This window comes from Thermobia domestica, chromosome 12, assembly GCF_964235325.1.
Source record: "Thermobia domestica chromosome 12, izTheDome1.hap1.1, whole genome shotgun sequence".
NCBI classification, from domain to species: Eukaryota; Metazoa; Arthropoda; class Insecta; order Zygentoma; family Lepismatidae; genus Thermobia; species Thermobia domestica.
The window spans coordinates 38,144,113-38,156,548 of record NC_137465.1 but is presented as its reverse complement, the minus strand read 5'-3'; positions in this window follow the sequence as shown (position 1 = coordinate 38,156,548).

Below are 12,436 nucleotides of genomic sequence, written 5' to 3'. Positions count from 1 at the left end.
TTACAAGTGATTTTAAAATTTCTATTGTTTTATTCATTATAAATATATGGTGAATGGTTACTTTATTAGTGGAAGCAAAACACAAAACAGGGGTTGACTCGATAGGGAATCAAACCCGGTACCCTTTGCATATGCCATGCACAGTTGATCAATTTGCGCGTCGAACAGTATATATGGCGAGTAGAAAACTTTTGAAGACGGTTTTTCTCCCTTATTTTTGCCCATTGCGCTTTCCCAGTTTGTAATATTAACTCTTTAAATGTGCACTACCTCTTCGCAAAAAATGGCCCCGAAGTTCACTTACCAAAGTCTGTCTTCTCCTTGTTAGAGAACAGATAATCTAGTTTGATATGCATCTTGAATGAAATCGAAGACCTGGTAGAAGAATATAAAACAGTAATTTCCATAAGTATCGACCTGGCAGCAGAGCTCTATTGCTTTCAGCGAAGGAAAGTGAGGTCATCATTTATATACAAGCGCGGACCCAAGGGAGGACTACAGGGGCTATAGCTCCACTGCTCAGGTTTACACTGGATAAAATGGGCTTCAGTCGTACTTTCTTTACACTGGATAAAGCGGCAAACTATGACTAACGGCCAAACGAACACTTAATGGCCGATGAACGCTTAATCGTCGGTCTGAGTTTAGCAGTTCCCTCACTCACGTCACATTGGTCATGGATTCATGGATGCCCGTGTGGCACGGTCCTCGTCGTCGACCTCTTCCTAGCCTTCCAAAAAGGCCTTGTGCCACCGAAAAACTTGCCGATCTGACAGGGCATGTTCTTTATAAGCAGTCTTGATCATAGTAACAGGTCCCGTAGCGGTCTTGCCAAGTTTCACTCAAAACTTGATCGAGAAACTTTGTTCTAAGGAGCGCTGCATTTTCACTTGCACAAGATCAAAAAACAACCCTCACGGAACTGGCCCGTCCTCACTCTCCGGATGCTCGGAGCACACTGAGCGACGGAGCGCTGACAAGCTGGGTTCCCCCACTACCAGTTTCACTTGTTAAACCGTGGTCCGACGTACCATGACGTCACAATAAAATCACTGATATTACTTTCAGGACAAATCTTCTATGAACCAGTAATTGAAAAGAATATAATTGTGAGTTCCATCAGAGATGACGCTGGACAAATTGATAAATGGAGTGACAACAATTGAAACTCTCTTGTGTGAAATAGTTTATTATACAAAACACTTATGAACAAGAAAATATCCCCCTCGGGTCCCTTATGTTTTTCTAACAAAAGGGAGGAAAATTATATAATGTCTGTAAGAGCATAAACACGAGCCGCAAAATGATAAGTACGAAATTTTACTTCTTCAAAATCACAAATTTCAATATCAGGTATTAACGATCGGAATAATTTAGAGGCAGAATACTTGATTCTTAGTTTTTGTTCAACCCGAGAGAGTTAAAGCAACCGATGTTCCTCAATCATCAAGTTAAGTATCCTGATCAGTGTTGCCAGATCTACTGATTTTGCAGATCTTCTGCTTTTTCTACGTTCTACTGATCTACTGCGAAAGAAAATGAAAAGTGAACGATTTCCTGCTTTTTCCTTACTTCGAGGAGTTGAAGAAATATATTATTATTAATATTGAATTTTCAATGTTTCCTCACATAAAAAGATAAAATTTCTCTGTTATAGTACACAAAGCTCTGTAGAGCATATAGTTATACAGCTTTACTGTATATAATATGAATCCAAAGAATACAACTGTACGTCATCTTTTATAAGATTCGTCTATATTCTGACTTTCTGTAAGATTTACAAGTAAGTGTTGGGGGGATTAGATTGGGACTTGGGTTGGAAGAGTGGCTTAGATCATTTCTCCACGATCGTCAGCAAGAAATTGTCTCACGCCACGATCACGTGTGACTGTACCATATACCTACGTTATCGCTACGTGCATGAAAAGGCATTTTCCCACTCCACTTTGCTCTTCACTTCATTTTACTTCACACACATGTGTATCAAATAATATTAATATAAATCGGGACTTTCCCTTTTATTTGCTCAACGTAGTTAATGGGAAATGAATTCTGGACTGCTTGTTTTGACTACTGCCCCCTTAATAATGGCAAATTTTATTCCGGATTTACATTCAAACGCCACCACTGTAAGAGTCTACTGCTTTCTCCTGTTTTTAATCTTCGAATCTCCTGCTTTTCCAACTGCTTGATCTGGCAACATTGATCCTGATCATTTCTATATCGCCGGTCGCTTGATATGAGCAGACGTTCCTCCCGTACATCCCCTCTACTGAAGCTAGAAAATGGGTGTCTCTAATAAAAGGTCGTACCTCCAAAACGAATGAAGACATTAATGAATTTCTTTTTCCAATTTTATCTGTAAGGTGTGCTTAACGATTTTGTCTATTCATGCTTTGGATAGACCCAACTATTTTTCGGACAATTTAACCTAAACATTAAAAACTGACATATTTTGAGATCAATATTTTCTTTTTTGCTCTGTATCTCCCCAATGAGTTGAGATATGGAAAGAACATCACGGATTAAATTTGCAGAACATTAAATTATCGTCCCAAGTGTACTAATGTTGTTAGGTTTACTTCCAAAAATAGCCCTATAGCGAGGTAAGTTTGAAGGAAAGTGCGCTTTGATTCGAATGCTGATGCTCCGAATGCCACCACTGAATTTCAGCTCACGTCAGTCGATGAAGGTTTTGTTTCCGAGATAGAAGCTGATTCTTTTCCAATATTTGAAGAACAGTTCCCATCCTTCTCCCTTGAGCTTTTCTGCACTGTTATGATCCTTTCTAGATTTCTGGTTAATTGATACGACCGCGCGTTAACCCTTTGGGGATCTTATGGTACAATTTGTACCATACGGGGTGTTTCATGGTACATTGCGTTATAACTCTCCTATTTGAGCTTTTTCGTCCGGGTTTTTTTTGTTGTTGTTGTTGTTGTTGTTTTTCAAGTCCAGAGGCATTGTAGAAGACATTACGTATGGTTTCACACCTTCCTGCGTCGAGACATAGCAGTTGATTACGTCATAAGTCTAAAATTTATATTTTCGTGTAATACTTTTTTTTTGGGGGGGGGGTTATGTAAAGTATTTTTGGCGGGCTTATTTTTGCACGTAGAAGATTGAAATTTTGCACAAACATGCAGCCCACCGAGTACTATTTACCAATTTTTTTTTTCAGATTTCTGCGTTAAAACAGGGGAGGATCCAGAGGGTCAAAAAGTTGAAAAAAGGGATATTTTTACCCAAAAATCCGGTTTTTCCTCATTTTCCCGCCTTAGATACATGATGGAGACACGTGAGTCATACCGCCTGAAAGGCAGTTCTATTCTGAAGAGAATGATGTGCGACACATGGCCCTAGGGTAATTAGGGAACTGTCAGGGAATTTTTACCAAAATATACTTCTGTATAGGGGAATTTTGGACATTTTCGGTATTATTTTTTGCGGGCTTATTTTTGCACATAAAAGATTGAAATTGTGCACAAACATTCAGTCCACCGAGTAGTATCTACCTTATTTTTTTCAGATTTCTGCGTTAAAACAGGGGGCTACAGAGGGGCTAAACCTTGAAAAAGGGATTTTTTTTACCAAAAAATCAAATCCCTTTCACTGGATTTTCCTGCCTTAGATACATGATGGGGACAAGTCAATGGTATTGTCTGAAAGGCAGTTCTATTCTGAAGAGAATGATGGGCGGAACATGACCCTAGGGTAATTAGGGATGTCTCAGGGAATGTTTAAAAATCTCCCTCCGTATACGGGAATATGGGACATTGTCGGTATATTTTTTTTGGCGGGCTTACTTTTGCACCTGGAAAGTTGGAATTGTAGTATTTACCAGATTTTTTTCAGATCTCTGCGTTAAAACAGGGGGGTCCAGGGGGGCTAAAATTTCAAAAAAGGATATTTAGACCCAAAAAATCCCGTTTTTCCTCATTTTCCCGCCTTAGATACATGATGGAGACACGTGAGTCATACCGCCTGAAAGGCAGTTCTAAGCTGAAGAGAATGATGGGCGAAACATGACCCTACGGTAATTAGGGATGTCTCAGGAAATTTTTTACCTGAGATCATGGTGTTTTACGGTAATATGGGGCATGGTGGAAATTCCTGATAAAATTTCTGCCGCCCTTGGTATTCAAGATAGAAACTTGAAATTTGGCACACACATTCAGTATACCAAGTACTATTTATCAGATTTTTTTTTATATGGCTACGTTCACACAGGGTCGCTCCAGAGGGGCCCAAAGTGCGAGAAAAACTTTTCCCTCGGAAATTTTCCCTTTGACATTATTTTCCCACACCTGGTATATGGTATGAGCATGCAACTGGTATCATTTGAAAGCCAGCTTTATTCTGAAGAGAATGAGGTATGAACCATGATCCTAGGATAAATAGTGACGATACAGTAGCTGCTTGACTGAAAGCCTAAAAAAGAGCCCAAAATACCAGGTGCCGGAAAGGGTTAAGGATCACAAAATTTTGACATAAACAAAGATGTCTTTTATAGTATTAAAATCCATTTACAGTTGATATTAAGGATAATTCCGATTTTCAACTCGATTTGTGTGCGACATTTCCACCTGTCGTTGAAAATAATTCCTTATTTCTTTAACTAAAACATTTATCTTACCATAATGAAAAAGCATAAAATATAAATAGTGCAAGAACATATGTAAAGATGACTTAAGTGGGATGGGCAAACATCACTTATATGTGATATGACATAGTTTTTTATATCATCGTTATACACCTGAAGGGTTTTTGTTAAATGAAGAATGGTAGGAGCGACAAAGACACTAACGGATCCGCGGCGTTCGAGGAAATGCTCGGATAAAAGGGACAACAAAGACACTTGCGGATCTATGGCGTTCGAAGAAATGCTAGGATAAAAGGGGCGAAAAAGACATTAACAGATTCGTGGCGTGGCGGTTGAGCAACCGCTACCACAAATGTGACGATAACAGAATCCTTAGATAAAGTGATTTGCTTTAGAATATTCACCTGACAATAGGTCTTTCCCCGGATAATTGTCGATAATGTGTTTAATCAAAATTTTATTTATTATTAATCTTTTTAATATACGTCTAGTATGTTTGGTAGTATACTGTAGATTGTTATAATGAATTATAATATTAGCATTGTACGAATCCATTTTTTGTTACGATCACATTACAATTTAGTCCAAGCATATCTACAAAAGAACAGTATACAGAAACCTGACAGTCCTAGCCGTTTATAGTCAAAAGAGTGCAGTATTTTGAAACCATTACTATCAATCTATTAGAAGCATACTATCACATGCTATCAACTTAAACGAGGCATTTTGAAAGACACCACTTAATGCTACCATATTTATAGATTAAAAGACCATGATGTAATATTCTACAGGTGAATATATTCGTAAACATCAACATGTGTTTTCACTTATGAACAAATGGGGCCGCGGTGGCTCAGTGGTAGAGCGTTCATTTCTGGTGCTTGGGGTCACGGGTTCGATCCCAGCCCCCGCCAAGTGAACTTTGTGGTGGACAAACACCATGTGCGTGGGTTTTCTCGGTGTTCTCCCGTTTCCTCCCACTTTCTTCATTCCACCATTTCATTCATTTCTCATTATCACCGTCTCCTTTAGCCTAACCGGCATAACCGTGGGACGTAAAACTCAAAGATTTCATTTCATTTTTCATTTATGAACAAAACCACGTGGTCTGCTACTACAAGTTACTACATGAATCAAACAACAGGAGGAGGAATACTGCTGCTCAGAAGATAGTATACAACTCCATGGATCGCCTCAATCGACATCAGTTTGGGCTGGTCAACTCAAATCTCTTAGTTTGCCTAGACCTCTGACGAGGAAGGTCCATAAACCGTGAGAGTTGAATTTTCATGAAAATTTGTGACAAGATTCAGTTCAAGTTGCTAAGTAACATAGTAATAGTCATTCGATGCGCAAATGCTTCGTTGAGCTGCTACATCGACGCCATCTTGAAATCCAGTAGGCAATGTCCAAGAATACCCTTTTGGCACAAAAGTGAAAAAGCTTTTGATAGATCTGACTTCAGTATTGTAATCCAAGGTAGATCATCTATATGTGGGAGTACTTGCAGTGCATGATCGCCATTTTGAAAGGCGCCATATTGAATCGCCGTCAAATATGATAAATAGCAAGGGGGGACATGTGGGGTATCAAATAGCACTGAAATTTACTCCTGAATCCATTTCCGTAACCAAAGTTTACATATCTGTTTTCATTTCAGGGTTAAGAGCTCTGTTACCCACAGGAACATATAAAAAATGTGCGAGTTAAATTTTTGTCATCAAACACGGTCGTCCGAGCACTTGCATGATTTTAACTAATGAAGTAGTTAATGCAGTACAATAGCCACTATACCAATCAAATCTTGAGACTAGTAATAGAAATTGTTAATAAAATTGAAATTTCTGTAGTGAAAAATGGAATATCAGCATGCTACAAGTTATACCTATTTCAAACTGCGATGAAATAGACTGCTGGTCGATGAAACACATGCCTAATAGTATTGACGAGCAGAGAATACCGAAGGGATTGTTCGGATATACATTAGAAAAATGATGTAAACTGGCATATATTAGTTGAAGGACCAAAATGATTCGGATTCCAAGATAATCAGTAGGTCCACGTCTCCTTTAGCGTAGCAGGCGTGTGGGACGTTGAATTGTATCAAACCAAAAATCTATTTTAGGCAATTTTACGTTGTCCATTATAGTGTGTTAAGTTTTCTTCTCCAATCTAGAAACCTTACGCAAAGACCATCATTGTTGCAGAATATTGCATTCTTTTCCAATACTCATACTTGACAACCTATAATTTACCGTGTATATTACGAAGTTAAAATACTTTAATGTATTTATTGACAGTTTCTCTAAATACAATCAATTTATTGTTGCCACATTGAATAATGAAGGATATTTAAATTATCAGTTCACAGCAATTCTTAGAAGATACACCTGGAAACTTAGAATTCACTTTTCTTGTGTCTGTTCTGCTATTAGTGATAAGAGAATGCATGCACACCTGCTAAGAATATGTGGCAGTAAAGATTATTACAAGATTCAATACCAAGTTGCAATCCATAAAACAAGCCTCTTTCTTGCTTTTTCCTTCAATATTAAATAATTAAATATCTGCATCTTTCCACCTTTAACGATAAAACACTAGCTTATAATAAGGGCAAGACTAGTTTTCATATCAAAACTGTGATAAATAATTGTAATAAATAACTGATTGTAGCAGGTGTTCACTTGTTCGGTGTATAAGTTATATGGCAGAATTTTCATAAAGAAAATGCATTCTGTTGTGTATCATCAATTTTGTGCGCCAGTCCTAAAGGACATGCTTGCATATGCATGGTAGAAATGTGAGTACGTAACAGTAGCAATAGTTGGTTCATTTACAACTGTTCTGAAGACTAGTAGAAAATAGTGTCTGTGGTCATGAAGGTTGTGACGAAAGTGCATTTATTAAGTGTTTGCACTGCTCCATGATGCTGTGTGCTAATTACTTCGTTTTGGATCTCCATCATCACAACTGAAGAGCAAAAGGTTAGTAGGTTAATATTTGCTTATGTGCAATAGTTTATATTATTTTTCTAATATCTTTCTATTATTTTTTCTATTAATTTTCTAATAATTTCAAGACATATTCTTTTAACGTCATACGTGCCGTTGCTCCTAACTTATATTACAGCATTTAAATGCTATACATAATCGAAACACACACAGACTCACATATATAGCCAACTTTGAAATAGGTATAATTTGTTACAGTGCTGTTATTCCATTTTTCACTACAGGCATTTCAATTTAATTAACGATATCTCTCACTAGTCTCAAGATCTGATTGGTATAGTGGCTATTGTAGATCAAGTGACTACTACTGCATTAGTTAATATCATGCAAGTGCTCGCTCGACCGCATTTCATAACACAAATTTTACTTGCTCAGTTTTTATATGTTCCTGTGAGTAAGAGAGCTCTTAACTCTGAAGTGAAAACAGATATGCAAACTTTGGTTACGGAAATGGATTCGGGAGTAAATTTCAGTGCTATTTGATACTCAACATGATCCCCTTCCCATTTATCATATTTGACGGGGATTCAATATGGCGCCTTTCAAGATGGCGCTCATGCACTGGAAGTACTCTCACATATAGATGCTCTACCTTGATTTACAATACTGAAGTCAGATTTATCAAAAGCTTTTTCGTTTTTGTGTTAAAAGGGTATTCTTGGACATTGCCTACTGAATTTCAAGATGGCGTCGGTGTAGCAGCTCAACGAAGCATTTGCGCATCGAGTGACTATTACTACGTTACTTAGCAACTCGAACTGCATCTTGTCACAAATTTTCATGAAAATTCAACTCTCACGGTTTATGGACCTTCCTCGTGAGAGATCCTAACCCAAGCCTCCTAGCTTGCCTGGAGTTTTGAGGTCCTCTGCTAATAATGCTTGCCTGGAGCTTTGTGGAAACTTAACCACTCTCTTAACATGCCTGGAGCTCTGAGAGATCTAAATTAACCCAAGCCCCCTAGCTTGCCTGGAGTTTTGAGGTCCTCTGCCAACACTGCTTTCCTGAAGCTTCGTGGGAACTTAACCATTATCTCAGCTTGCGTGGAGCTTTGAGACAATCCTAACTCCAATCATCAAGCTCGTGTAGAGCATTGTGGTTTTCCTTCCTGCCTAGCTTGCCTGGAGTTTTGAGCTCCTCTGGTAACACTGCTTGCCTGGAGCTTTGTAAAACTTAACCACTCTTTTAGCTTGCCTGGAGCTCTGAGAGATCTAAACTAACCCAAGCCTCCTAGCTTGCCTGGAGTTTTGAGGTACTCTGCCAACACTGCTTGCCTGAAGCTTTGTGGAAACTTAACCATTCTCTCAGCTTGCGTGGAGCTTTGAGACAATCCTAACTGCAATCATCAAGCTTGTGTAGAGCATTGTGGTTTTCATTCCCGCCTAGCTTGCCTATAGCTTTTCAGGATTCCAACATATTTTCGTTTACCTGGAGCACTGATAAGCCTAACTCATTACCACTCAGCTTGCCTGGAGCTTCGTGGAAATCCTTGTCCTTGGAACACCCATTTTATCCTAACTACTTATTGGATTTTGTATTGGTGTTAGAGCCACATGTATAGTGGTTCTGTGTTATACGTATTATTTTATAACATAAATTTTTCATAATAAAAGGTTGCGAGAGAAAATCGAATCCCTTCTAAATTGCTCTACCTTCTACCTTAAAACAATTTTACATTTACAGTTATGCACTTGCGTTTTCCTGAAATATTAGAATTAATTCATTAATATTTCAACATAATAAAAAGTGAGCACCACAGATTAGATTATTTGTGATTATTAGATTATCAGCTGAGTGTCGATAAGTAATGAAAGCGGGATTTCTCTTAAATGTTGTACGGGTGATGTTAAATTATGTTTTGGATGGAAACCACAACTTTGGATTTCCTAACAATATCTTGAAGAAACAGATTACAGTATATAAATCCGTGACTCTTCAGGCTAAAACAGGGACGTTTTGGAGTCCGAGATATCTCGTACACCAATGGATATATACCATTAAGCTAAAGAACTAGATATAGGTGAGTGTATACCAGTTGTTTTCAAGCTGTGGGACGTGAAGAGCAAATACAGGAGCACAAGCTACTGACAGAAATAGATCCTAATATGTACAGTCATGTCCAAAATGATTGTCGCATATCTATAACTGTTTTCTTGTAAGAATATAATTTGATAATAATTTTGTAGAGTACTTTTAATATTGATATTGTGTGTATAATCGGGAATATTATATTTGTGGTAAATTTCATAGGAAAAGAATTATAAATACGAAAATTAGAATGAGCAAAACAAAATGTCGTTAAATGTACACGAAAGTTTTATTTTCGTTTTATTGTTCTTATTTTCTCCTCTTTTGACATGAAATTTGTCACATACATGCTTTGCCGATTATAAACATACTATCATTATAAGCAATACTGGGAGAATTTGTTATCAAATTATATTTCTACAACAACATATTTATAGACATGCAACAATAATTTTGGACATTAGTGTACAAATCACTACTTCTAAGGACTGTTTACAATTTATCTTTAACACGCGCGCTACGTGTTTGCCTACTAAATACTAAATACCGCTCTCTTTATAGGTTGCGTATAATTCTTCAATCATAAGTTGTTTTTTTTAAAAAAAAAAAAAAGACAATAGCATTCATTTCTTTTTATTGTAGGAAGAATTATTAATGCTGTTTCAAGTATTAATAAAATAAAAACTTCATTTATATGATCTATTAGTGATTTCCAAGGATCCAAGAATATATATTTAATAATGCTGTTCTTTACAATTATCTCACATAGAAATCAGTGGTGTCTTTACAATTTTGTTTCGGGGGGCTTGGCTAAATTTGTGTCCTGGAAATGTGAAAATTCTGCAAGATATTTCATTTATTTTAATATAGTAAATACAACTTCGGGGGTGTCCCCGAAGCCCCCCTTAAATACGCCACTGATACAGATGCTGTATTTCGGATGTTGTAACAAAGAAAAGTTAAAATAACACAGTACAAAACATGAAATAACTATTGAACTATGACGATTTCATTAAAAATCAAAGGTGGTAAAATATAACATTTCAATTAGTGATGGGCACAAAAACCGGTTTTTGAACATTTTCAGAAAACCGGTCTCGGTTTTTCACCGAAACCGGTTTCGGTTTTCTTCAAAACCGGTTCGGTTTTCACCGAAACCGGTTATCGGTTTTCTCCAAAACCGGTTCGGTTTTTCAGCTGATCCGGTTTCGGTTTTCTTCAAAACCGAGTCCGTTTTTTTTTTTCAAAATTTGTTCTATTTCTAACACGAATGGTGTTTCGTTGTTCTCCGGAAACCGAATCCATTTCCACAGAAGTAGTTTTATCTGTTTTCAAAAAGTTTTCACCGAAACCAGTTTCGGTGAAAACCGAACCGGTTTTGGAGAAAACCGAAATGTCGGTTTTTCGGGTTTTGGTTTTATAGAAACCGGTTTTCGGTTTTTATAAAAGCCGGTTTTGCCCATCCCTAATTTCAATACAATGGTATGCAGAAATCTTGCTGGAAATATATACAAATTGTGTATAAATGATTATTGTACTCGTATACTATTGTTAGGCTTATAATTATTTTTATTTTTACATATTATTACAGAGAAACTTGAGCACCTGGAAGGTATGACCCTATGGCGATGAAATTTCGTACTCCTGTACTCTATCGACAAGCATGTAATTGATTAGAATTGCAATGATCTGTGATCTAAACAAGGTTTATCCTAAGAGATGAATATCTTATTTTATAATAAAGAAAGACTATATTGGTTATGGGAAAGGCTCTCTAGTTCTTGCGTGACGAACCGCCACTGAGTTTAGATTCTTATAAAGTTTGCTAATATGCAGATTGCAGCTGACAGATTCTGAGTGGAAACGAGATGTGGGTTATGAAAGACAGGGCGGAGGAAATAACTCAAATCCCCCTTTGTACCCTCTCTGCCAGCACCTGCAATACAAGTTTGTTAGTTTCCAGGATCTTCTTCGTCTCTTGATATTAAGACGGAAGAGTTTTGTAGCTCAGAAATAGTCTCTCAGCATCGCTCGTCTATCTCTTCCATTTTTCCTCTCTCTCTCTCTCTCTGTCTGATCTCTCCTTGATGAAAATCTTGCTACATCTTTTCTCCCCTGCAGGCTTAAAAACCTTTGCAACAGGATCAACATATACTACCGTTACGCTCGTCTCCTGATGAGAAGAAGCTGTCTCTGCGTCATACGGTAAATAACAGAGGTAGTATGGAGTAGTACGGCAGCAACTCTAAACCTATGGGTCGCGACTTACTGGTTGGAACCGAGGGAAAATTTTGTTACAAAGTTAAGTTGCAATTTTGCGCGTTATCAAGTTACAAAAAAAAAAAAAAAAACATATAATATATTCTGCAATATTATTTGTGCTTTTGAAAAATCCAAAAATGAAATATCATACCAATTAATAGATTTCAATGGATTATATAAAATGATATGTTAGCGTAATTCTCATGCGTAGTTTTCGAAAAAATTGAAATTAGGTTTAGGATTAGGAATTAGATTTCTGGGCTTTCGGTATCTATGGCCTTGTTAGCCGTTACGTATTGAGGGATGACGTCCCTCGGAAATCACAGTCGTATCCGAGAAAAAGGAAGAACGAAAGGAATGGGGAAAGAAGGAAGCAATAGGAAATAATATGGTACATACATGTTAGGCACCATGCCGGCATTTGCCTGGTGTGAATCAGGAAAACTCAGGAAAACCTCACTCAAGATGGCATTCCTGGAAAAGAATTTTACACTTTTTCAACCGAGTGTCCCCACAGGAAATCGAACAAGGG